Below are 26,973 nucleotides of genomic sequence, written 5' to 3'. Positions count from 1 at the left end.
ATAAAGAAAACTTTCTCAAATAGCAGGTGCAATATTTCTGTCGAAAGAGCATCAATTAGCATCAAGTATAACAAATTAATATTAACCAAATGGTATAATTATGATATTAAACAAAATGGATAAGAAATTACACTGCATCTCCTTAGAGCACTGGAAGGGTAAAATTAGTAAGGTTTTCAGTCAAAGTATAAAAGCCAGAAATCCTTAAGAATTAAATTTGTTAATCACAAGAAGCACCTATGAGACAATAAAATGACTTCAAAATTTGAAGGGAAAATTATTTTACCTCAGAATTTTATTACAGGCAATCTATACTCAAGGGTGAACATAGCATCAAGACATTTTAGATGGGCCTTCTGAGATATTAATTCCTAAACATGCTTCCTTGGTGAACTCCCTAAGAAGGAAATCCAACAAAGGAGAATTTTTTTTTTAAAGACAATGGTTTTATATTTTATAATAACTGTAAATAGAGTGTAACCTTTAAAAATGGTATAAAATTGTTTTTAAAAATGCACTCACAAAGCACAAAAACCTTCCATTACCTTGACACCAACAGATGGTATGTTACTATCTTACTTCATGCTAACAAAGAATAATGAAATTTATAGGTGTTGAGGACAGAAAATGCCATTAATAAGATCTTGCAAGTAAGGATTTGCAAATCAACTATGACCATATTAACTGTGAGGAATTTGCCTCAAATTATTTTTTTTTCACAAATTACTCACAAACTTTCCATAACTTTATCAACTGTGATAATCAAGAACTAACTGCTTCACATTGCTTTGTCTCAGTCCCCTTTCCTCCTGTAACTTGTTGGCTGCACATTTTCTTCCAAATGTTTTTTGACTTAGCTCTCTTATAAAACATATTAGTGTAACACTCTTAAATACATCACAGAAGTAAAAATAGAACTATTTAATTTAAAAATTGTTTTTACCTAAAGACAGAGAGAGAGACATAATTCCATAGGTGACATTAAGGATCTAGCTAAGCTGGCCTTACCATTTTCATTCATCAGGAAACAAACATAAGTTGCCTTACTCACAGAAACTAAGCTCAACAAGAATCAGAGTCACAGTTTCTTGTATATTAACATTCCCTTTTAATGAATTTCTCACCTATATAAGATAAATCAAGATTTATGTATTTTCAAGCTGCAAATTCATTCTTAAAAAAGATTTTTCTTCCATGTCCAGGAAATATTTGTGTTAAATAACCAGTTTGAACTTACAAAATAATTGTTTGTTAAAAAAAAAAAGGCTGACACATAAGCAGTGCAATAAAAAGATCTTCCTTTGTTCTTTGTGGAAATTTTGATAATTTTAGGCTAAGTAAACCTTTCAAGTTTAGCAATGCTTTGGTATTACTGATAAAATTTGAAATGTGAAAGAACGGTGATTATGTACCACAGCTTATTTATATCCTCAGTTTCTCTCTGATGCAAATCTGTCAAAACACATTATTGTTTAAATAATCACTCTTCTTAATACAAGATATATTTCTAAAGATCCCAGAAGATGGGAAAATTAAAAAGCAATATATTCAGATATCTTCATTGTATGTTATAAATTCAAAGCAATCAGTTCACTAGCTAATATGCTTTTTAATTTGCCATTCTAGTCATACAAAGAAGTCATTCAATTCAGGAGTTGATAAATGAAAATAGTTGTGAAACTAAACAGGATGGTAATTTATTCAACAGATTTAATTTCATAATCTTATGAAATTGCATTCTAGATCCCACATTTTACATTTAACCCCAATGTGTATCAATAAACATGATTAATATATTTATAATCAAATACATATCATATTGATAAACCCAGGATTATAATTTACTTTAAATATTAACCAAGTGATAAAATAATTCCAAATACTTTTAAATGCAAAGAAAATTACAAATGTGACCACTCGTATTTCAATTATAACACCTTGTTTTAAATCCAAACCTCTGCTTACTTCATATTCTCTCAATGTTTCCATATAGATGGCATCAATGCCTATTATTTCAGGGCATCAGGATTATCTTTATTATTCTGTACAATCTTGGTTGTCTTTCAAACAAATGCTGATTTTCAGTTATTCCAGGAAACAAGGCAATGCAGTTTAACATACCAAATCAGATGAAACTTATGATGTCTTAAGAGTATACCTATAATTCTGTGCCTATCCACATGTATTAAAAATAACATAAAGACTGTCTTGTCTAAAATGAGAAACATAAAAAGAGTGGAAAAGAAATGCACAAATCGAAATCAATATGGATCACTTTAAAAAAAGACATTAGTATCTATAAGAAAAATAATAAGCAGCTAAAATACTAAACAGTTTGCACAACAATGCATATGCTGTAGAAAAGGAAACAAATAAACTATTCCAGGTTACTACTGAGAATAAAGGACAGTGCATTTCTATTTAAAACAGCAGAGTCCCCCATCACTCTACAATGGCCTATGTACCTTTTACTATCAAGATGCATGTGCTTTCAAAAACAAACAAAAAAAAAGATGACATGAAATCACCATGAAGAAATTATATAGTGGTTAGAAGATATGTGCCAAATAACAGGAATGCAATTTTTAAAGAGAACAAAAGTTGGATATAAACCTGGACACGTGGGAAAGATAGAAAGCCCCAGAAACAAATGTTCTTCACACAGAGTATATAATAGAATGAATAGTTTTATTGATTTCTGTTTTAATTTTAAAGACCTCAGAAACCTCTTAGGACTATCAGTACATCCTTCTAACTATTCTTACTTGATTCCATCATTTATGTCTCTCAGGCTTCTCATTGTAAGAAAACTTGCAACCAATGAACTTTGGTTCATAAATTTTGTTTGTCCCAATTTTTCTACAAGGGAGTAAAGTATTTGTGGTAGGTAACTTTCTCAGTAATATTTGTAACCCCAAACTTCCAGTATATAGATAAGAATTGATAGCATTACTGCCTCTGCTAAGTCGCTTCAGTCGTGTCCGACTCTGTGCGACCCCATAGACGGCAGCCCACCAGGCTCCCCATTCCCTGGGATTCTCCAGGCAAGAACACTGGAGTAGGTTGCCATTTCCTTCTCCAACGTATGAAAGTGAAAAGTGAAAGTGAAGTCGTTCAGTCGCGTCCAACTCTTCGCGACCCCGTGGACTGCAGCCTACCAGACTCCTCTGTCCATGGCATTTTCCAGGCAAGAGTACTGGAGTGGGGTGCCATTGCCTTCTCCGGATAGCATTACTAAATATGCTCAAAAAGATTAGCTTAGGTATTTCTGAGAAGTCTGGGAAGATATAAAACGGAAAAGACATGAATGGCCCAGACCTGGCTTAAAAATGTTTCTCCCCTATTTTAGCATTTGCTTATCATATAGAAATGATATCTATTGCTTTTAGGAAGCTAAGGGGAGATACAGTAGTGCTCCATAATATCAAACTGAATGCATAATAGGACTTTCCAGGTGGCTCAGTGGTCAAGAATGCTCTTGCCAATGCAGGGGACTCAGATTTCTATCCCTGGGTTTGGAAGATCCCGTGGAGGGGGAAATGGCAACTCTCTCCAGTATTCTTGCCTAGAAAATTCCATGGACAGTGGAGCTTGACGGACTATAGTCAATGGAGTCATAAAGAGTCAGACATGACTTAGTGACTGAGCACAATGTAGGTGATGCTATCGAATGTTGTCTGGAAAATCTAGTTCGGCTGCCAGAAGCTAAGGAAATTCATCTCCCTACAGGAATGAAACTTGAGACAATCTAGGAATGAATGGACAGTTCAGCTCAATGCCATCATAAAACATAATTATTTCTCAGGCTCACTTATATGGGGGAAAAGATTATCTTATTCTCAAATAATCTGAAGGAATAAAAAATTTGTCAGTGATGAGAGGCACTGTCACTTTGGATAACGGATAACATGCAATCCCAGGAGATGATTTAAGAAAACAAGTGGAGCAAAATTAGAAACAGCCTACAGGCCCCTGATGAGTGGTAACAGCTATGAATCTGTCAGAAAGCCAGTAATAGTTGAACTTCAGTTCAGTCAGGCTCTCTTGGGCATCTACCACAGGAAGCAAGTGGCCAGAACTCTTTTGGAACTTAAAAATAATCTAAGACAGCAATGTTTTGCAATTGTCTTCTTCACATTGGTCAACTGTGCAACATCACTGGAATTTTCAGAAATTACTTATTCTTGTATAGAAACCAGTCTTGCAATGCTCCTTTAGGAGTTCACATTTTACACTTCGAAGTGTTCAAATACAGAGGCCTCCTTGGTTGTTGAAAAAATGTATACTTTTGACTATGGACTCTATTTTTGCTTTCTGTAAGCTTACTTCAATTGTAAAAACACTAAGTGATTGGTTCCCACAAATAGGCAAATCAATCTTATGTACATGTGTTCTATGTAGCTTTAGTCATGTCCAACTGTTTGAGACCACATGGATTGTAGCCCTCCAGGCTCCTCTGTCCATGGGATTGTCCAGGCAAGAATACTGGAGTGGGTAGCCATTCCCTTCTCCAGGGGATCTTCTGAATGCAGGGATTGAACCAGCATCTCTTATGTCTCCTACCTGACAGGCAGGTTCTTTACCACTAGCACCATCTAGGAATCCCAAAATTCTGACTGTTGTGCTTTGTCAGTGTCTGGTGTCTGACTTTTTGTGAACCCATGGACTGCAGCATGCCAGGCTCCTTGGTCCATGCGGATTCTCCAGGCAAGAATACTGGAATGGGTTTCCATGCCCTCCTCCAGGGGATCCTCCCAACCCAGAGCTGCCTCTCTTGCATGTCTGCACCGGCAGGCAAGTTTTTCTTTTCTTTTTTTTTTTCTTTTTTACCACTAGTGGCAGCTAGGAAAGTCCAGTCTCACATATCCCATCAATTTCTCTGACATACAGTTGTTTTTCTATGTTTCTAAAACATCAAAAAGAATAGTGAAAATATTTGAAAGAAGAAGGTAAATGGAATAAGGGGCATCTACTATATACCTGTTATGATCCCAACATAGCCTGCTACATTAGACAGCTACATAAGCTACTTAAGACAGCAATGTTTTGGAATTGTCTTCTTCACGTTTAAGTGCCTGTGTGTGTATGTGTGTGTGTGTGTGTGCTCAGTTGTGTCCAACTCTTTGTGACCCCATGGACTGTAGCCTGCCAGTCTCCTCTGTCCATGGAATTTTCCAGGCAAGAATACTGGAGTGGGTTGCCATTTCTTACTCCAGGGATCTTCCTGAGCCAGGGATCAAATCCACGTCTCTTATATCTCCTGAATTGGCAGGCAGATTATTCACCATTGGGCCACCTAGTTTAAAGAGTCTTAAAGATGGCAGAGAGGTAAAGTGGCACAATAAGTCAGTAAGCTGATAGCCATCAGCTCAAGTGATATTCAGGTATAGGTCTTTTGAATCCAGAGCTCATATTTCTTTTATTATGCTATACTACCCTGGCCTAAGTGTTGTTCCAATCCACTCTCCCTGTAAAAGAAAACAGTCTGTGTTTATACTGTGACATATAAAGCTCTGACCATACACTACAAAAGTGTACTCCTTCAAAACCATGAATCACGTACAGTCCTATCTTGGTTCTGAGACTAAGCATAAGTAACTCGGTCCAAAATGACTGCGACAGAGAAAACATATAAGTTCTAACTCTGCTGCTGATTCTGCATACCAGCACCATGTGAAGATACAAACAAAAAATGCATGCTTATATGTAGCTATGTAGCTATGTTTATTGGTTGTGATCTGCTTATTTCTGAACACTTAGAATTATACAGTTTAAACTTCTTCCCAGCCTCTATTCCTTTATTCAATAAAGGCAAGATACCACATTCTTTGGTATCTAAGAATAAGGTTCTAACTGTAAAGTTATATGCATACGTGCTCAGTCATTCAGTCATATCCAACTCTTTGTGACCCTGTGGACTGTGGCCCGCCAGGCTCCTTGGTCCATGGGATTTTTCTGGCAAGAACATTGGAGTGGGTTGCCATTTTCTCCTCCAGGGGATCTTCCCAACCCAGGGAATGAACACACATGTCCTGTGTTCCCTGTACTGCAGGTAGTGTCTTTACCACTGAGCCACCAGGAAAGCACTCAAGTTATCTGAAATGTGAGGAAATACATTAAAATAGTACTGCTGCTGCTGCTAAGTCGCTTCAGTCGTGTCCGACTCTGTGCGACCCCATAGACGGCATCCCACCAGGCTCCCCTGTCCCTGGGACTCTCCAGGCAAGAACACTGGAGTGGGTTGCCATTTCCTTCTCCAATGCATGAAAGTGAAAAGTGAAAGTGAAGTCGCTCAGTCGTGTCCGACTCTAGCGACCCCATGAACTGCAACCTACCAGGCTCCTCCATCCATGGGATTTTCCAGGCAAGAGTACTGGAGTTTAACCATTTTAAGAAACATTTATATTATGAATGATGAGATAATTCTTGTCATTTCATTATTGTATACTCTAGTATAAAACATAACACTGATTTAGATATATTCAAGGATGTCTTTGAAAAAGGGTACATTTAAAAAAATAATTTACAAATGCCTATTTCAAATACCTTTGGAACTGCCTTTTATGAGTGGCTCGTAATACCCAAAGACTAGAGCATAACTCATCATTGTGTTAGTTTGCCTCTGAAGTAAACTTAATTATCCACTTGGTTGTCCTGCATGGCAATCTTGACCCATAGCTGGAAGTCAACTCAGGAAAATGCCAAATAACAGGATTCCATAAGGCATATAGAGGCCAAGATTAGAGTATTCACCCCATCTTGAATTCACCTAAAGCGGTTTGTTTTAATACCCAACTACATTCCATTTTTTTTAAGGAATCTGAATTTTAGTTTCCTTTTTTTAACCTGACATCAGCCTACAGTTGAATAATTTAAAAGTGAATAATTTATTCTTGTGTTCAGAAAATAATTGAAATGCATTTTGCATATCAATATAGTGTGTCTCTATGTGGTATATAAAGCAGAAACTGAAATATTACAACCCAAATTCTTATTTAACTTTGGTTTGATACATAAATGCTGACTTAAAAATAAAACAAACCAGACAAAAAACCCCAACAAAATATTCCGATGACATCATGTTAATAGTATATTCTATCACCATAAAAACTAGAATTTATGTGCTGTGAATCAGCTTGCTCTTGAAATAGAGTAGAAATGAGAAACTTTAGGGATAAAGAAATGTCAGATCAACCTCAATATCTCCAAATGTATCCCCACACAAAGACTATGCATTTTTTAAATATCAAACACATAGGAGGATTTGCCTGGGAGGGGACTTGGAACACAGAACAGTAATGATAAGCAATGGGCAGAGATTCCAAGAAATTTAAACCACTATCTCTGCATTTGTTGAATTTATAGTTTGATTCAAAACACTATACAAATTCAAATAAAAATAAGTGCCTGATGATTATTTCCATGCACAAAAAATTATCACCTAGAGTTGTTTAGGGCTTAAAATAGCTGATATGTTACTGCATAAAAACTGTTTAGTATAATACTAGGCCTTTGGTTTGCTTTTCCAGGTCTTTGCATTCTGTAAAGGTGACTGTTGGGTCATCTCACATGAAAATATGAGGTCAGCCAATGAATAAATGGCACCCTCACAGTAGAACATATTCTGACTTGAAAAGTACACGTACAAATAAGTTTCCTTGCTGTAGAGTTTTGACAGGACACCTAAACATGCATAAAGACATTTTTTCCCCTAGAAGTGTTAAGATAAAAGAAATCGAGTAAGAGGTTACTTTTGCCCATGAAATATAATCAGAAGCCAACCTCCTCACTGAAGCCTTGTGGCTCCTTTAAGTCACCCTGCCCACCTCCTTCTTGACTCTGCACTTTCTTAACCACATTCACTGAATCTTGCATCTGACTTTTCCATTGTATGCTGACTTGGTTTGTGTTTTGGTTGGGGAGTCAACTAGTCATTGCATTCTGTTTTCACTCCCATTTACCTGGCTTTGACGGCAGCCTCTTTTGACAATAGCATTAGACACTCAGCCAGGCTACAGGGGACTTGCCACAAGTGACAAGCCAACCTCTAAGCTCTATCCAACTTCTATATCTTAGGCCAATATGTCCAACAGACTCACTCCTGTGTTAAAATATCTTTCTTTATGTTTTAAGTTTTATTGAAAAATAGGAATTGTATATATTTAAGGTGCACAGATTGATGTTTTGATGTATACACTGCAAAGTAATCACAACAATTAAGCCAATTAACATACCCATTACCTCACATAGTAACTATCTTTTTTTGTGGTAAGAACATTTAAGATTTACTCTCTTAGCAAATTTCAAGTGTATAATACAGTGTGATTAACTGTAGTCACCATGCAGTACATCAGATCTCCAGAACCTTTTCATCTTGTGTAACTGTAAGGAAGAATAGAATATGACATCCCCAAAATATGCCGCTTTGGCATGTGGTTCTTTTGAGCTAAAGGCTCAAATTAAGAGACAATGGACTCAGGAAAAGTATTTTACCTCTCCATTAACTGCCTAAAAGAGTTTGGATCGGGGGGTGGTTTAGATCTTAGAAAGCCTTATCTGCATGGCATATAAACATTTGTTTACCAAACACTTGCTTTTCTCATCTTCTTGTGAACCATCTTCCTTCTTTTAGAAGGTCAACATCCCTCTTCCTTTCTCCTTAGCACAGGATGGAATATAAGTCTCAACTGTCTCTGAGTCTTAATTTTATAGGACTCCTGAATGTAAAAAAATTAAATGTTTTCCTCCTGCTACTGCTTTATGTCAACTGAATTATTAGGCCAAAGAACCTAGACAAGGAAGGACTGAAAACATTTCCTCCCCTACAACTGAAACTTTGTACTCTTGACTAAGTCTCCATTTACCTCCCATTTCCACTTGCCCCTGGCAATTGCCATTCTATTAGTTTGACTACTTTAGATTCCACATATAAGTGAGATCATGTAGCATTTGTTTTTCATGTCTGACTTATTTCATTTAGCATGCCTTTCAGTTACATCCATGTTGTCACAATGAAGTATTTCCTTAAGGCTGAATAATATTCCAATTTATACATTACATTTTCTTCATTCATCTATTGAAGGACATTGAGGTTGCTTCCATATCTTGGCTATTGTGAATAGTGCTACAATGAACATGGGCATGCAGACATTCAAGATACTGATTTTATTTCCTTTGCATAAATACTTAGAAATAAGATTGATGAATCATATAGTAATTCTATTTTTAATTTGTTGATAAACACTGTTTTCCCATAATGCCTATATCCTTTCTTTGCATCTTGAAAGAAGACCATTCACTGAGAATATCCCATTGAGATTCTATCAGATCTGGGGAATTTAAGGGTTTAAATTATGGATTATTGCAATTTTGTCTTCTCACAGCAGAGTAATTTCCCATATCACAACAGCCAAAAAATTGTTTTGTTTTTTCTTTTACTAAATAGAAATACCTTGATTTGATTTGGTTCTTTACTCTCTAAAGTATGTATACCAATAAGGAAGTGCTGTTGACAACAACATATACAGAAACATAGTGTGGATATTTATATTTATGAGAATATGGATTATTCATTTGATATTCAAAATAAATCTGCATATTACTTTAATAATCCAAACCTAAGAGGAACACTATGTTCTTTTGTGATAAAGGCACTTCTCAGAATACACACAAAGCAATTTAGTTAAATTAGGAAATGCTTAGCATTTCTTTTTAAATAAAACTTAAATACTGCTATATCAGACCTTAAATACAAAGTAAATGCAAAAAATATTCAACTTTCCCACCAATTTAAATAGTTTTATGTTATTGTAACTAAAAAAAGCAAATGGAAATAAAATTATAGGTCATTTTCTGTGTTAAGGTCAAACAAACACATGTGCTTTTAATGACTCATTTGTAAAACAAAGATAACAAGCCAAAGCTAGTAAGGTTATGGTGAGAATCAGATAAACTCTCTTGTGACACATGTGTACATCATAGATTGTCAATTATTGACAATTCACTAAGTAGAAGGCTATGCTATGCTATGCTATGCTAAGTCGCTTCAGTCGTGTCCGACTCTGTGTGACCCCATAGACGGCAGCCCACCAGGTTCTGTCGTCCCTGGGATTCTTCAGGCAAGAATACTGGAGTGGGTTGCCATTTCCTTCTCCAGTGCATGAAAAGAGAAAAGTGAAAGTGAAGTCGCTCACTCCTGTCCGACTCTTAGAGACCCCATGGACTGCAGCCTACCAGGCTCCTCCATCCATGGGATTTTTCAGGCAAGAGTACTAGAGTGGGGTGCAATTGCCTTCTCCAAAGCAGAAGGCTAAATCTCTACAAAAGATGAACTACTTTCTGTTCATTCAGACTAGTTATCCATAAACTTAATTTACTGTTACTGTTCAGCTCCTGCCTTACATTAAGTAAATTCAGGCATTCAGATCAATATACACTGGAAAAAGTTTAGGAAGTTACTATATCATATTAATATTTACCACTTACTGAAATCATAACATAATCATGATATTAAAAATCATTATCCGAGCTATTATACAACTTCAGAAAGATCACTATATTCTTTCCTCATTGCCATGATAGGCATCCATTAAAAAAAAAAAAAAGTGAATTAGTACCTTTGTTTACTTTCTATTCAGTATCAAATTAAAAACAATATATTCATTGCTGGTGAGCATATAAATGAGTATAACTGTTTGAGGACTATATGACTATATCAAATGCATATACTTATTGCTACTGCTGCTGCTAAGTCGCTTCAGTCCTGTCCAACTCTGCGCGACCCCACAGACAGCAGCCCACCAGGCTCCTCCGTCCCTGGGATTCTCCAGGAAAGAACACTGGAGTGGGTTGCCATTTCCTTCTCCAATGCATGAAAGTGAAAAGCGAAAGTGAAGTCACTCAATTGTGTCCGACTCTTAGCGACCCCATGGACTGGAGCCTACCAGGTTCCTCTCTCCATGGGATTATCCAGACAAGAGTACCGGAGTGGGGTGCCATTACTTACTGCTGCTGCTGCTGCTAAGTCACTTCAGTCGTGTCCGACTCTGTGTGACCCCATACACGGCAGCCCACCATGCTCCCCCGTTCCTGGGATTCTCCAGGCAAGGGTACTAGAGTGGGTTGCCATTAGTGACCTACTAATTCCAAATTAATCTATGGGTTTATTTATTGATTAAAGTGATAGGGACTAACTATCAACATCAGGGTAGATGGCATGATGTATATAAAGAAAAATGTCATGATATGTGTATGCACATAAGTATGCTTATTATAGATTCTTTTTTGAATATGCATTGTGATATAAGACAGGAAAATACTATGTTGGCCAAAAGTCTGTTTGAATTCTTCCATAACATCTTATGGAAAAACCTGAGAGGACTTTTGGCCAACCCAGCATTAATAGTGATTAGCACACGCATCAATGGAGAAAAGGCCAAGAAAGGTAAGCAAGAAAAAATTAGTTTTGTCTGTGCCTGTGGCTTGAATTTTTAAACTATTTTATGTTTTAATTGTTAAGAGATTAAAAAAAACATTTAATTTGCCCATATTCTGTTTTAAAAATTTTATTAGTAATAGTATTAAATCACCAAACTCTTTATCCTATGCTTATGGTAGAACGTGTCATCCTCAAGATGCGTGAACTAGTCAGTGGAAGGGAATGATTCTATTTAAATAGGATGGAAGAATGTCTTCTTGAATTTTCAATCCATAACACCAATTAGACAATGTTTTAAAAAACACATTTCAGATGAAAATAGAATTACTTGACATTTTCATTGAAAGACACCTGAATTATGAGAGATCTGGAAAGCGTCTGCCTGCAGTGCAGGAGACCCGGTTTCAATTCCTGGGTTGTGAAGATCCTCTGGAGAAGGAAATGACAACCCACTCCAGTACTCTTGCCTGGAAAATTCCGTGGACTGAGGAGCCTAATAGGCTACAGTCCATGGGGTGGCAAAGAGTCAGACACGACTGAGCGACTTCACTTCACTTCACTTTTCACCAGAGTTTAGAATGACGGGTTTGCCCTATTCTGACCACAATTTGCTCTAACTCATTTTTGGATTTTATGGAACCACTGATGATAATGCTGTCAAGTCAAGTTCTGTTAACACTTCATCTTGTTAGAGACCTGAAAAATAAATTGGTAATTAGCATTTTAGGCTTTATCATTCTTCCTGAGCAAAATACCAGAAAGAAGGGTAATTTTTCAGAATGGCATTACGAATTAGTCATGCTGCTGGGCTTATGTGGATCTCTGGTGAAGATTCAAAAGAAAAAAAAAAAAAAAAGATGAGGGAAAATCTCTTTTAAAAGTCCATTTAATACACTGTTGGAGACCAAAATCTAGAAATATACAAACATATAATGTGATAGTAAAAATGACATGAGAAGACATATCACACAATGCTACTCAAAGAGGGCTTGGGGGTGAGGGTAGGAGTATTCACACTTAGTTATTATCCTATGAAAAGCAAACATTATCAATATAATTAGATAAAATTGAAGTTATCTACTCTGAACAATCCAAGATCTTAAAATAATCTAGGAATCAATAATTATTCCATGCTTCGTGTCAGTTGAAATAATCAACTAAAATTGAATATGTTGAAGTAACTTGTGCTCATCTGCACTAATATATATCTGAACACAATAAGTAATAATCCACAATGTTATATATTTTTGTGTGTGTATTCAGTCATGTACTCAGTTATGTCCATGTGTGATACATGTGAAAAGAGTATGTTGATTCAAAGCAGCAGAACTTTTTCACTATGAGACAGCTATCAGAAAAGACCGTTTTTAGAATTAAAACTTTCTACTTGTTGTTCCCTGGAGACTGCCCCAGTTCTCCAAGAAAGGCTATGCCTTTCTTATGGTGTAAGCAGAGAGACAGCAATTAACTTAGTAAACTCCAGCAGGTATTAAAAACAAAAGTACTGGTAGGGTGAATGACCTGGTGCCAGAATTCTCCTCAAGCCTGATGCTTTCTGTCTACAAGCCTAGTGGGTTTCATTATAATTCTTACAGAAAGTCAGTAGCCCTTTCCAAGCTAGACTGCACAGGCTGACCAACCCATCTATCGTCTCTCATTCCCTTTCAAAATATCAGTAGTCTTAAGTCAAACACAACCTTAATCCCTAAATTGATATTACTATGCCATAAGGTGGCATATCATCATCAACACTATCTAATTTAGAGAAGAATCAGAGGCTTAACAAAGAAAAATTTTACCTTAAAAATGCAGTTTATTGAATAGCCTAGAACCTTTTAAAGAAGAATTTTTCCAGAAATTACTACCTTTACAAAAATATAGACATTATTCAACAGCAGATTCAATAAAGGATAAAAATCCAAAACTCATGCACCCAAAAAAATCACAATGGTAATAAGAAATATGGTCAGCCCTTGAAGCTAAGACACATTGTTCTAAATGCTAGAGACTTCCTGGAATCTGGTTATATATTACGGTTTTTACAGACCAAATTTGTGCCCATTTGACACCTGGATAAGTTAGTCAAAAACAACACCAATCAGTTAAGAAAGCTTGTTACGCATCAACTCTGCAAGCTTGCTATTTTGATTGACTTCATCACTTAACAAGTTATCTACTTTAACTACATGAAATTGTGTTCTTTAGTCATTAAGTCCTGTCTGATTCTTTTGCAAACCCATGGACTATAATCACCAAGCTCTGCTTCCATTCTAGTATTGGATTGGATTGCCATTTCCTTCTCCAAGGGATCTTCCTGACCCAGGCATCCAACCCATGTCTCTTGAGTCTCCGACTTTGGCAGGCAGATTCTTTACCACTGAGTCACCAGGGAAATCCCACATGAAATCTTAGTTCCACATAAGGTCATGACACCTCAAGCTAACAGTGGATTTTAGACATAATACTTAACATCCAACTTCTTGTTTAAAAAAAAAAACAAAAAAACTCTATAACTTTGTCATGCCAGCAGTTGGAGATGAAACCTTATTTCCTTCCAGACAGTTCTTTCATTTCTCAAAGGGTCCTTAGGAAACCATCTGATTTTGAAACAACTTTGCTTCTTATGAAAAATGTTGGCTAATAGAACCTTCCCTAGAAGTATTAAAAAGTTCCCTTAAGTGGATTTTATATACGCAAAAATTTGAGTAGCCTCTCAGCAATTGAAAGATCCTGAAAGATGACTACTTATGTTCCATTAGGAAACATAACTCCTTATGTTGAGTTAAAATGTGTTTCTGGGTGGCAGTGCTTTCTGGGAAAAATCTTAAAATGTGTGAAACTTATCTACTTCCCAGGCTAACAATTTGTATCTTTCAGTGACTCCTATCCCATAAAAATATTATCTGCCAGGACCATTTAGCTCAACTTACTCATTTTACTGAAAAATGGAGCACAGCAGTGATTCTCAATCTTGAGTGTGTATCAGAATCACGTGGAGGGCTCTGGTTAACCAAAAATATCTGGGTCTCCTTCATAATGTTTCATTCTCTGGTAGTACAGAGAGGAGGTGGTCCAAGAATTCTTATCTGAAGTAATTTCTCAAATATTACTGAGGCTGCTGATCTGGGGAATGAATTTTGAGACCAGCAGACTGGATTAGAGAATAATTCTGAACTTGCCCTTGTTCTTTCATCAAATCAGCCTTAGAGCACATTCGTTTTTTTTTTTTGTTTGTTTGTTTGTTTGTTTTAATCACAATCCTGACATTGAGTCAAAGCAAGGTGTCAGTAAACTGAATCTCCAAGTGTCTTCTATATGCTTTGTTTTTTAACTCACAAAGTCACCAAATTGTAATGACTTGGAATTTCATGTGTGTTTACAAATTTATATGGTGTTGTTCAACTGATTTTTTGATTGACTGATTGATGTCAACTTTCTCTTGTTACTTTAACTCAATTGCTGGTTTCAATAGTTTTCATTACACTGTGCTAGATTTCATCCATCAACTGATATGTGTCAAGATATTTATGGAAACTGATTCACTTAATTTTAGCTACATCTCTCATTTTTCTCTTCAGAATTTAGTTGTCTTTAAAACATGTTCCAAATTGGTAACTTTATCATAGTTGCGTCTTTGCCCAGTTTGCCAGTATTTACCAAATATGTTAACATTTGTCAGTACTTGTTAATACATTGAGAGAAAGAAATATCTGGCTTTAGAAGTCTTTCCCAGCCTAAAATGGACTCTATTCACACATGTGCAAAATTTAGAATTAAATATAGTATCTGCAAAACACAGCCATGATAATATATATGGGGCTGATTTACATAACACTAACATTCATCCTTTTTGAGTTTCAGTTTTCTACAGTTTCAGTAATAGGGCAAAGTTTTAAAATACCCATGCTAGCATTCACTGTTAACATATTCCAGGGTCAAATATTTGAAACAAATGCTATGATCGTTGTCTAATTTATCTGCCCTCTGTAACCTAGCTTATGTTACTGTAAATTTGGGTTATAACCTTAACTCTGAATATTCAATACTTCATAGGCAAAAAAAAAAAAAAAAATCATCCAGTAAGTTACATTACTTTATAAAGTCAAAATATTTTTTTTTTCTAGGTAGTAAGGCCGGGGTGCGGGTGGTGGGGGGAAAAGCAAAATTCTGTATTTACCATGTGATTATATTCTGCATTCAATTAACATAAGCTTACTTGATTTGGGGCCACTGAAATCCCTGCACTAGACTGACACTGGCAAATCATGGGAAAACAAAGTTGCAAAATAAACCAAAGGTTAAATAGCAGTTTGCGCAAGACCAGTGTTGCATTGCAATGTTTAACAGAAATCTAACTATACAAGCTTAGCCAAATGGACATTTGTTTATTTACTTAATAAAAAGCCTGGAGGGAAACACTTTAAGTGTAGTGGCTTATTGATGTTCCTTATGCCTATATCTTTGCTTATAGCACAAGATTTTCAATCTTATAGTTGCCTCATGGTAAGAAAACAAATTTCATCTACTGCCTCAGCTAATTTCTTTCTTTCTTTCTTTTTTTTTAAATCTTGATTACCTAGGAACTATAGAAAACTTTTCTTCCACAGAAAACTCCATTTTTGAGCCCAACTTTTGCTATGTATCTGCCTGGAATAGCAATGACGGGTGGAATGTAGATTTAACAAAATGCATTTCATCCCCAAACAAAATCCATGTTCTATTAATTCCAAATAGGAAAAGGAGTATGTCAAGGCTGTATATTGTCACCCTGCTTATGTAACTTATATGCAGAATACATCATGAGAAATGCTGGGCTGGAGGAAGCACCAGATGGAATCAAGATTGCTGGGATAAATATCAATAACCTCAGATATGCAAATGACACCACCCTTATGGCAGAAAGTGAAGAAGAAATAAAGAGCCTCTTGATGAAAGTGAAAGAGGAAAGTGAAAAAGTTGGCCTAAAGCTCAACATTCAGAAAACTAAGATCATGGCATCCAGTCCCATCACCTCATGGCAAATAGATGGGGAAACAGTAGAAACAGTGGCTCACTTTATTTTTCTGGGCTCCAAAATCACTGCAGATGGTGATCGCAGCCATGAAATTAAAAGATGCTTACTCCTTGGAAGGAAAGTTATGACCAACCTAGACAGCATATTAAAAAGCAGAGACATTACTTTGCCAACAAAGGTCCGTCTAGTCAAGGCTATGGTTTTTTCAGTAGTCATGTATGGATATGAGAGTTGGACTATAAAGAAAGCTGAGTGGCAAAGAATTGATGCTTTTGAACTGTGGTGTTGGAGAAGACTCTTGAGAGTCCCTTGGACTTCAAGGAGATCCAACCGGTCCATCCTAAAGGAGATCAGTCCTGGGTGTTCATTAGTAGGACTGATGTTGAAGCTGCAACTCCAATACTTTGGCTACCTGATGCAAAGAGCTGACTCATTTGAAAAGACCCTGATGGTTTTGATTTGCATTTCTCTGATAATGAGTGATGTTGAGCATCTTTTCATGTGTTTGTTAGCCATCTGTATGTCTTCTTTGGAGAAATGTCTATTTAGTTCTTTGGCCCATTTTTTGATTGGGTCATTTATTTTTCTGGAGTTGAGCTGTAGGAGTTGCTTGTATATTCTCGAGATTAGTTGTTTGTCAGTTGCTTCATTTGCTATTATCTTCTCCCATTCTGAAGGCTGTCTTTTCACCTTGCTAATAGTTTCCTTTGATGTGCAGAAGCTTTTAAGGTTAATTAGGTCCCATTTGTTTATTTTTGCTTTTATTTCCAATATTCTGGGAGGTGGGTCATAGAGGATCCTGCTGTGATGTATGTCAGAGAGTGTTTTGCCTATGTTCTCCTCTAGGAGTTTTATAGTTTCTGGTCTTACGTTGAGATCTTTAATCCATTTTGAGTTTATTTTTGTGTATGGTGTTAGAAAGTGTTCTAGTTTCATTCTTTTACAAGTGGTTGACCAGAGTTCCCAGCACCACTTGTTAAAGAGATTGTCTTTAATCCATTGTATATTCTTGCCTCCTTTGTCAAAGATAAGGTGTCCATATGTGCGTGGATTTATCTCTGGGCTTTCTATTTTGTTCCATTGATCTATATTTCTGTCTTTGTGCCAGTACCATACTGTCTTGATGACTGTGGCTTTGTAGTAGAGCCTGAAGTCAGGTAGGTTGATTCCTCCAGTTCCATTCTTCTTTCTCAAGATCGCTTTGGCTATTCGAGGTTTTTTGTTTTTCCATACAAATTGTGAAATTATTTGTTCTAGCTCTGTGAAGAATGCTGTTGGTAGCTTGATAGGGATTGCATTGAATCTATAGATTGCTTTGGGTAGTATACTCATTTTCACTATATTGATTCTTCCAATCCATGAACATGGTATATTTCTCCATCTGTTAGTGTCCTCTTTGATTTCTTTCACTAGTGTTTTATAGTTTTCTATATATAGGTCTTTAGATTCTTTAGGTAGATATATTCCTAAGTATTTTATTCTTTCCATTGCAATGGTGAATGGAATTGTTTCCTTAATTTCTCTTTCTGTTTTCTCATTATTAGTGTATAGGAATGCAAGGGATTTCTGGGTGTTGATTTTATATCCTGCAACTTTACTATAGTCATTGATTAGTTCTAGTAATTTTCTGGTGGAGTCTTTAGGGTTTTCTATGTAGAGGATCACACGCCAGTCAGAATGGCTGCGATCCAAAAGTCTACAAGTAATAAATGCTGGAGAGGGTGTGGAGAAAAGGGAACCCTCTTACACTGTTGGTGGGAATGCAAACTAGTACAGCCACTATGGAGAACAGTGTGGAGATTCCTTAAAAAACTGGAAATAGACCTGCCTTATGATCCAGCAATCCCACTGCTGGGCATACACACTGAGGAAACCAGAAGGGAAAGAGACACGTGTACCCCAGTGTTCATTGCAGCACTGTTTATAATAGCCAGGACATGGAAGCAACCTAGATGTCCATCATCAGATGAATGGATAAGAAAGCTTTGGTACATATACACAATGGAGTATTACTCAGCCATTAAAAAGAATACATTTGAAACAGTTCTAATGAGGTGGATGAAACTGGAGCCTATTATACAGAGTGAAGTAAGCCAGAAAGAAAAACACCAATACAGTATACTAACGCATATATATGGAATTTAGAAAGATGGTAACAATAACCCTGTGTACGAGACAGCAAAAGAGACACTGATGTATAGAACAGTCTTATGGACTCTGTGGGAGAGGGAGAGGGTGGGAAGATTTGGGAGAATGGCATTGAAACATGTAAAATATCATGTATGAAACGAGTTGCCAGTCCAGGTTTGATGCACGATACTGGATGCTTGGGGCTGGTGCACTGGGACGACCCAGAGGGATGGTATGGGGAGGGAGGAGGGAGGAGGGTTCAGGATGGGGAACACATGTATACCTGTGGCGGATTCATTTTGATATTTGGCAAAACTAATACAGTTATGTAAAGTTTAAAAATAAAATTAAAAAAAAAATAAAAAAATTAAAAAAAATAAAAAAATAAAAAAAAAAAAAAATAAAAAAAAAAAAAAAAAGACCCTGATGCTGGGAAAGATAGAGGGCAGAAGGATAAGGGGACGACAGACGGTGAAATGGTTGGATGGCATCACCGACTCTATGGAGACGGGTTTGGGTGGACTCTGGGAGTTGGTGATGGACAGGGATGCCTGGCGTGCTGCAGTTCATGGGGTTGCAAAGAATTAGACACAACTGAGTGACTGAACTGAAGTGAATATTTGATAATCAACAAAATTAAAATATGAGGAAACTGGAGCAAAGCAAGACTGGAAATAGGGGAGTAATTAAAAATTAACCATTTTGATACTTTTAGGATTTGGTATTAAAATTTGGTAGGTAGGACCTATGCAGGGCTTACCTAGGTTTAATTATTTCCCACAGCTGAGGCAAGAGCCTTCCATGTAAGGCTGCTAGTACACTGGATTTGAAAAGTCACCATACTCAGCACTGTGTGAGAAGCAGGCACCATCATCTCTCATATTTTGCATTGTTTGTTCTCAGCTTCAGAGAGTTCTGCAATATACACACTCATCAATTCTCAAGTGGATATTTGAGGACTTTCTCTGAAGATACCTGGAGTTCTCTCTGCATCTGTCTTTTCTTCAATACTCTGTCCTATGAAATCTATCTTAGACTCCTCAGTTTCTCAATACCAACTTCTTCAACCCAGACAGTCTGTTCAGCTTTGCCTGGGTTGCTCTTCTTTGCACCTCTATGGTAATTCTCAGGGAAGTAACCAGCTTCAGGCAGTCCAGTAAACCAAGTACCCATTACTCTGTTTTAGCCAAGAAAGCTTACACATCAAAGTACTTTAAAATAGTGTTATATCCCCTGTAATCCTTTATATTATGGTGAGATCCAGGGATTTCATAAAATGTAATTCTTTTAATTTCCTAATACATGCCATTAGAAGGCACATAATGTTGATTTTATTTATAACTGCCTTCTTGGACTCACTTTAAAATCATATGATTAACATTTAAACAGAGGCATTTTGACAAAATTTGTCAGTCAGTTCAGCCACTCAGTCATGTCTGACTCTGCAGCCCCTTGGACTGCAACATGCCAGGCTTCCCTGTCCATCACCAACTCCTGGAGCTTACTTAAACTCATGTCCATCAAGTCAGTGATGCTGTCCAACTATCTCATCCTCTGTCATCCCCTTCTCCTCCTGCCTTCAATTTTTCCCATCTTCAGGGTCTTTTCCAATGACAAAATACTCCAAATATAAAATTCTCAGTTACTTATTTACTTTATAGAATGACAGTAGAGGTAAAAATACTCAAGGTTTTAATACTTAATTTGATAACACCTCATAGCTCAGTTGGTAAAGAATCAGCCTGCAATGCAGGAGACTCCTGTTTGATTCCTGGGTCAGGAAGATCAGCTAGAGAAGGGATAGGCTACCCACTCCAGTATTCTTGGGCTTCCCTTGTGGTTTCCCTTGTGGCTTAGCTGGTAAAGAATTAGCTTGCAATGTGGGAGACCTGGGTTTGATCCCTGGGTTGGGAAGATCTCCTGGAGAAGAGAAAGGCTACCCAGTCCAGTATTCTGGCCTGGAGAATTCCATGAGTTGGACACAACTGAGTGACTTTCATTTGGTAACACAACACTTGTACTTAGTTTCAAAGACTCCTAGCACTTATTTTTTAGCATATTTTAGTTCTCACTTATGAATATAACAAAAACAGAGTTTGCCAAAAATATTATATTCTGACTACACCCTCAGGTGAATTGTTGTCTCTAATGAAGTAGTCACCCTCTTACCATGGAAATAGCACTATGCCACTGCCAACTCTAGAAAACTCAATCACACTCATTAATGGCCAAGCTGACCATTGTTATGTCTGAGGAAGACATGGCTCTTTTTATTCAATCCATGAGACTAAGATAAACAATGATCTTAACATAATTTCACTACCACAAGTAGGAGCATTTTACTAATGAAAGACTTGATGAATATAATGAATGTTCACAGATATAAAATATATATTGTATTACATATTTTTATATATTTCCAAATGTAACTGACTTTTATAATTTGTGGTACATGTGTTCACATTCTTAGCGTGTGCATTTTTATGCCAGAACTAAGATATGGTGCACAATCTGCTCTTACTTCAAGGAGGTGGTAGCCCATATACCACAGATCCTTTGGTATTTTTCCTATGATACATCACACACTTACAATGGACAAGTGAAAATATAAATTTCAGTCACTCATTCTAGAAAATAACAACCTAAAGGCAAAGTAAAAGAATCTTTACTGGGCAGAAATTTCTAGATATTCCTCCACCTATGGCAAGGATTGTCAGTATTCCCTTCCACCTATGGCAAGGAATGTCAGTACTCCCTTCCACCTATGGCAAGGAATGTCAGTATTCCCTTCCACCTATGGCAAGGAATGTCAGTATTCCCTTCCACCTATGGCAAGGATTGTCAGTATTCCCACTGTTGCTTTAAAGCAGGGGTCCCCAACATCTGGGCTGTGGACCAGTTTGTGGTCTTCTAGGAACTGGGCCACACAGCAGGAGGTAAGCAGCAGGTAAGGGAGCAAAGCTTTATCTGCTTTTCCCATCGCTCACATTACCACTTGAATCTTCTCCAACTCTTTCTGTGGAAAAATTGTCTTCCATGAAACCAGGTCCCTGATGCTAAAAAGTCGGAGACTGCTGCTTTACAGCATTCATAACTGGTTTCAACCAGTAATATTGTCATCTCAGATTGCCAACCAGTATGCAACAAAAGGAAAGCTACCTAACATCATGAGGTTCAAATTCCTTAAGAAAGCCAAGCTGCTAAGTGTATTGTACCTACTCAGTCTTAACTCCAGCATTACATTTTTTCATTAGGTCAGGCTCCATCACATTGGCAATCTTCTGTGATCATTACACAGCCTAGTTTCACCAATATATTTGTTCTTTTCCTTAGGCTTTGATAAATTTAATAAGCCTTGAAAGTTGCTGAGTCTGCCAACTGTGGTAAATGCAAGGAAAGTAGACCATACTAAATCCATAAGATTTCTAGAATCACAAATGATACAAAGTATATACTTCTTTCAAGATGAGATTGTTTTAAATTAAGAGAAACATATAGATGACTGTTCTTTTCTAGATGTCCAAGGATGTTTTGTGGAATATGTTTTGATCTGAGGCAAAATCCTGACTGCACATCTTGCTATCTTCATCTGTTTGAATGTGAGCAGAGATGAGCTAAACAAGTGGGAAAATGAGACTGAAAAGAAAAGAAGGGTCAGGACTCAGCAGCATAAAACCAGAAAGTGGAAAACTGACAATAACACCAACTACAGTTCAATCACTTTTGAATGACTGAGATCAGCCCAATTTTCTAGCACTGTGAACAAAGCAAGTTACTCAGACTTAACTTCATTTACTAGAGTTGCGCTGATAGGAAATCTACTGTTAGGTTGATCATCCTGTTGATATTTATTCCCCCCAAATATATATTCTGGTCTATTTGGGGAAAGGAAGAGTGGGAGAACTGGGATAAATAGAAGACTGTTGAAGTTTGGATCAATCAATGTTGCATTGCTTAAACATCATTGTTCTCAGAAAAATACACAGAAAAGTTAAAGCCATTGCTGTGTGAGTAAAACCATATGTTTAACACACTCAAAAATCCATAATAAGTCAAAGACCAGAATACAAATATTGTAATTCTTTTGTCACCCTCATTTTATCAATTTGATTTAATACGGGTAGCAATTTTTAAAAAAAGTTTTTGAAAAAGGAACAGGGAATGGGCCTGCAGTCAATAGCTTCAACCTGGAGACTCTCATAGCTTTCTAAGTAATTACAAAGCAAGTATGCATTCATAAACAAACACAAAACAATGATGTTTAGAAATCTCACAAGGATGAATAAAGACTGTACAATACTGTTATGATTAACTGTTTTTCCCTCTAAGGGGCTGTTTAGGTTTTTATTGTTATTTTTCAGCTTAATAAAAATGTAAATGTCATTCTGAATGACAACAGTGGGGAAAATATTGAGGGAAAAAATAAAGATAGGTGCCCCAGGGCACCTGAGTAACAGATGGCAAAAAAGATGGCCTGGGTCTACCTCAGGAATTCTAGGGCTCACCATGCATATCATGGAGGTTCGAATAAGGTAATTAACACCTCTGCTCCACAAGGCAACTAAAAACCAGGCTGGTTCATGGTGGTTAAAAGCTTTCAAAATGACCTAACACAGCAAGAAGGGGAAAAAATTATATAAGTAAGCATATACTGAGAAACTGTGCTTGTATAAATCCCATTAGTTCTGAGGTAGTCCTTTGTACTTAAGCACTTTGTTTTATTTTAATCCTTATATCCCAACCCTTCCATTTTTCAGTTCACAAGATAGAAACAGTAAATATTTTGCCATCAAAATAAAACCACTGTAAAGTGTTTATCAAGAAAATGGATATATTGAAAAGTCAGTTTCTCTAAACAAGTCACTGGGGTAAATTCAAACTCTGTGTAATGGCTGAGCACCAAAGGCCACAAGGACTTTAATCATATCTTCAAAACACTACAAAGCTATTTAATTTATACCATATCAAGCATTGCTTTCCAAATGTTTTCAGGGGATATAAAGGGATATGAACAAAACCCTGTCTAGAATCCACAAGAATAACAAAAGAATGTCCAAGAAATGTGAAAACCAGCAACATGGAATCCTGTTACAGAGTCTGTGATTTACTTTGAAATATGCCAGCATATCACATAACTATTAAGTTTGCATCAGTCAAGTTTTAATTCAGAGTCAGACAGACTTAAGTTTCAACAACCTATCATCTCTAATTACTTTGAGAACCTTACAAGACATTTCATCTTTCCAGATTTTAGTTGGTCCAAATGTAAACTGGTTTCTAAGGTTGAAAGAAGCACAAGCTGGAATCAAGGTGGCTGGGAGAGATATCAATAATTTCAGATATTCAGATGACACCACCCTTATGGCAGAAAGTGAAGAAGAAATAAAGAGCCTCTTGATGAAAGTGAAAGAGGAAAGTGAAAAAGTTGGCCTAAAACCCAACATTCAGAAAACTAAGATCATGGCATCCAGTCCCATCACTTCACGGCAAATAGATGGAGAAACAATGGAAACAGTGACAGACTTTATTTTTTGGGCTCCAAACTCACTTCAGATGGTGACTGCAGCCATGAAATTAAAAGATGCTTGCTCTTTGGAAGAAAAACTGACAAACCTAGACAGCATATTAAAAAGCAGACAGATTACTTTGCCAACAAAGGTCCGTCTAGTCAAGGCTATGGTTTTTCCAGTAGTCATGTATGGATGTGAGATTTGGACTATAAAGAAAGCTGAGTGCCGAAGAATTGATGCTTTTGAACTGTGGTGTTGGAGAAGACTCTTGAGAGTCTCTTGGAAACAGCAAGGAGATTCAACCAATCAATTCTAAAGGAAATCAGTCCTGAGTATTCATTCAAAGGACTGATGCTGAAGCTGAAGCTCCAATAATTTGGCCACCTGATGCAAAGAACTAACTCATTGGAAAAGACCCTGATGTTTGGAAAGACTGAAAGCAGGAGGAGAAGGGAAAGACAGGATGAGATGGTTGGATGGCATCACCGACTCGATGGACATAAGTTTGAGTAAGTTCCGGGAGTTGGTGACGGACAGGGAGGCCTGGTGTGCTGCAGTCCGTGAGGTCACAAAGAGTCGGACATGACTGGGCGACTGAACTAAATTGAAGGTTTAAAGACAAAGCCTATGTCAGACTAGAGCTTAGCTTCTCTGGAGAAAAAGAAAAGAACCAATAGGTACGTGAGAGAGAGAAATTTATTTTAAGGAACTGACTCACCCTTTTGTAGGTCTGATAAATCCAAAATCTGCAAGGCAGGCCAGGAGACTGGAGACCCAGGGTAGAGTCAACTTGCAGTCTTAATTCAAAGGGCAATAAAGGGAAAAAAGGCTCCTCCCTCTTAGAATTTATTTCCTGCAGGGCCTATTTAAGCACTTAGTGGAGATCCCAGGTGCTTTGTATTAGGGTTTGGAACTGAGGATACTGGCTTGTAGGGCAGTGATTCTCAGGCCTATAGCAACTAAGATCACCTCCAGAGATTTTAAAACCTACTAATACAAACCCCTCATAGCTCAGTTGGTAAAGAACCTGCCTGAAATGCAGGAGACCTGGATTCAATTCCTGGGTCAGGAAGATCCCCTGGAGAAGGAACTGGCAACCCACACCAGTATTCTTGTCTGGAGAATTCCATGGACAGAGGAGCTTAGCAGGCTACAGTCCATGGTGTTGCAAGAGTCCGAGATGACTTAGTGACTAGATCACCACCGATACAAGCCCCTCCCTTCCCCATTCTTAATTTGAATGCTCCCCAGGTGATTCTAATATGTACCCAATGTTAGAAACCACTTTTGTAAGAAAAAGAGATTATTCTAGAAATAATTAGAAAAATATGTCATCCCCTATACACCAGAAATATAAACTAAAGCACTGTTCCAGCTAAGGAATTGACTCTACAGCTCCACATTGCCTTCAGTGTTGACCTGGCGCCACCAGAGCATCCCTAGCCACAGGTGGCAAATCACCTAAATTCCCTTTCTGACATTGATTTGTTATTGGATACACAGAGCAGTTTGCAGAAACTTTTTGTTAAGTGCAAGAAATTTAAAAAAATGAAAAAAATCCATGATATTCATTTAAAAAACATTTAGAGTAATGTAGTCCAAGGAAATTACAAATGCAAATAAAATGATGAAAAATAACTTGAAAAATATGGGCTTCCTTGGTGGCTTAGATGGTAAGGAATCTGCCTGCAATGTAGGTGCCCTGGGTTAATCCCTGGGTCAGGAAGATCCCCTGGAGGAGGGAATGGCTACACCCACTCCAGTATTCTTGACTGGAGAATTCCATGGATGGAGGAACCTGGCAGGCTATAGTCCATGGGATTGCAAAGAAAGAGACAGGAAAATCAAACTATACTAATATTTAACATAAAATAAACATCATTCATTCATTAAAACTCTATTTTGACCTAGCTTTTATACTAAAACCTGTGAATGATATAAGCCATGTTTTGAAAGAAGTACTACCTCAGTAGAGATGACTGAAGTATCATGTGACGGACTAGATAAATAGAGACAACTATCATTTGTTTAGCACCGTATGTTAAACACTGTTTAAGCACTTACATCTATGAACTCAATTCTCATAAAATGCATGAATGGTAATTGCCATTTTTCTGACAAAGAGACAGGTATATATTATTAAATACATTATTTCTCATATAGCTAATTGCTTGCAGAATTAGAAAAACAACAAAAAGGAAACAGGGAAAGTTGCAATTGAGAAAAAGAGGTCAAGAAGTTTCTAGTGAGGAAATGTTGATCATTCATATAAAGATAACCCTGGAAAGTATAGGGTAGAATTGAAGTAACCTAGAAAATAATATAATGGAGGAAATAACAAAATGGTTCCCACTCTCTCCAGACTCTCCATTCTTATTTTTCTTAATTCATATCTAGTATTTTATACTGAAAGCAATCTTCATCAATTGTATTTATCCAAGTAAAGCTTACCCACTCATAACTGCCTGGAGTCTCACCATAATTCGTAGAGAGAAAATAATCTGTTTTCCCAGCTGTACTCTTTGCCCCTTTCTTGTCCACGCTGAGTGTTTCTTTCTCTCCACTGGGAGGCTTCTTCAGGCTCTTTGCCAGTCAGTGCTCTATCTGCTGGATCTCATAACATTTTTCACATGTCACTCCAAGACCCTGGAGTTTAATTATATACTGGAAAACCTCTCTCCTCTCAGGGACTCTCTGTACCCTCAAAGATGGAGTTCCAGTCTTATAGAGATATATATCCCAAGTTGCTCAGTAAAAAAATGAATCTCCAGCTAAGACAATGTCCGAGGTTATTTTTTGTTTTTTGTTTTTTTTAAACTAAACGGAATAAACGAACAAAACAGAAAAAGAAGGGAAAGAAGGAATGGGGCTAGTGAGGCAAG

General features: G+C 37.0%; 1 protein-coding gene across 1 annotated transcript in view; it reads right to left on the bottom strand.

Annotated features, from left to right (window-relative positions):
* Positions 1-25,158, bottom strand: part of PCDH15 (protocadherin related 15) — a 1,798,632-nt gene extending 1,773,474 nt beyond the window's left edge. Inside the window, exon 1 of the mRNA XM_045164127.1 lies at positions 24,810-25,158. The gene's annotated coding sequence lies outside the window, so the exon portion shown is untranslated. The remainder of the gene's footprint in view (positions 1-24,809) is intronic.
* Between the last annotated feature and the right edge of the window lie 1,815 nt (positions 25,159-26,973).

Source organism: Bubalus bubalis, chromosome 23, assembly GCF_019923935.1.
Source record: "Bubalus bubalis isolate 160015118507 breed Murrah chromosome 23, NDDB_SH_1, whole genome shotgun sequence".
In the NCBI taxonomy this organism is placed as follows: domain Eukaryota; kingdom Metazoa; phylum Chordata; class Mammalia; order Artiodactyla; family Bovidae; genus Bubalus; species Bubalus bubalis.
Note: the sequence above shows the minus strand (reverse complement) of the source record. Positions and strands in the feature narration are given on the sequence as shown.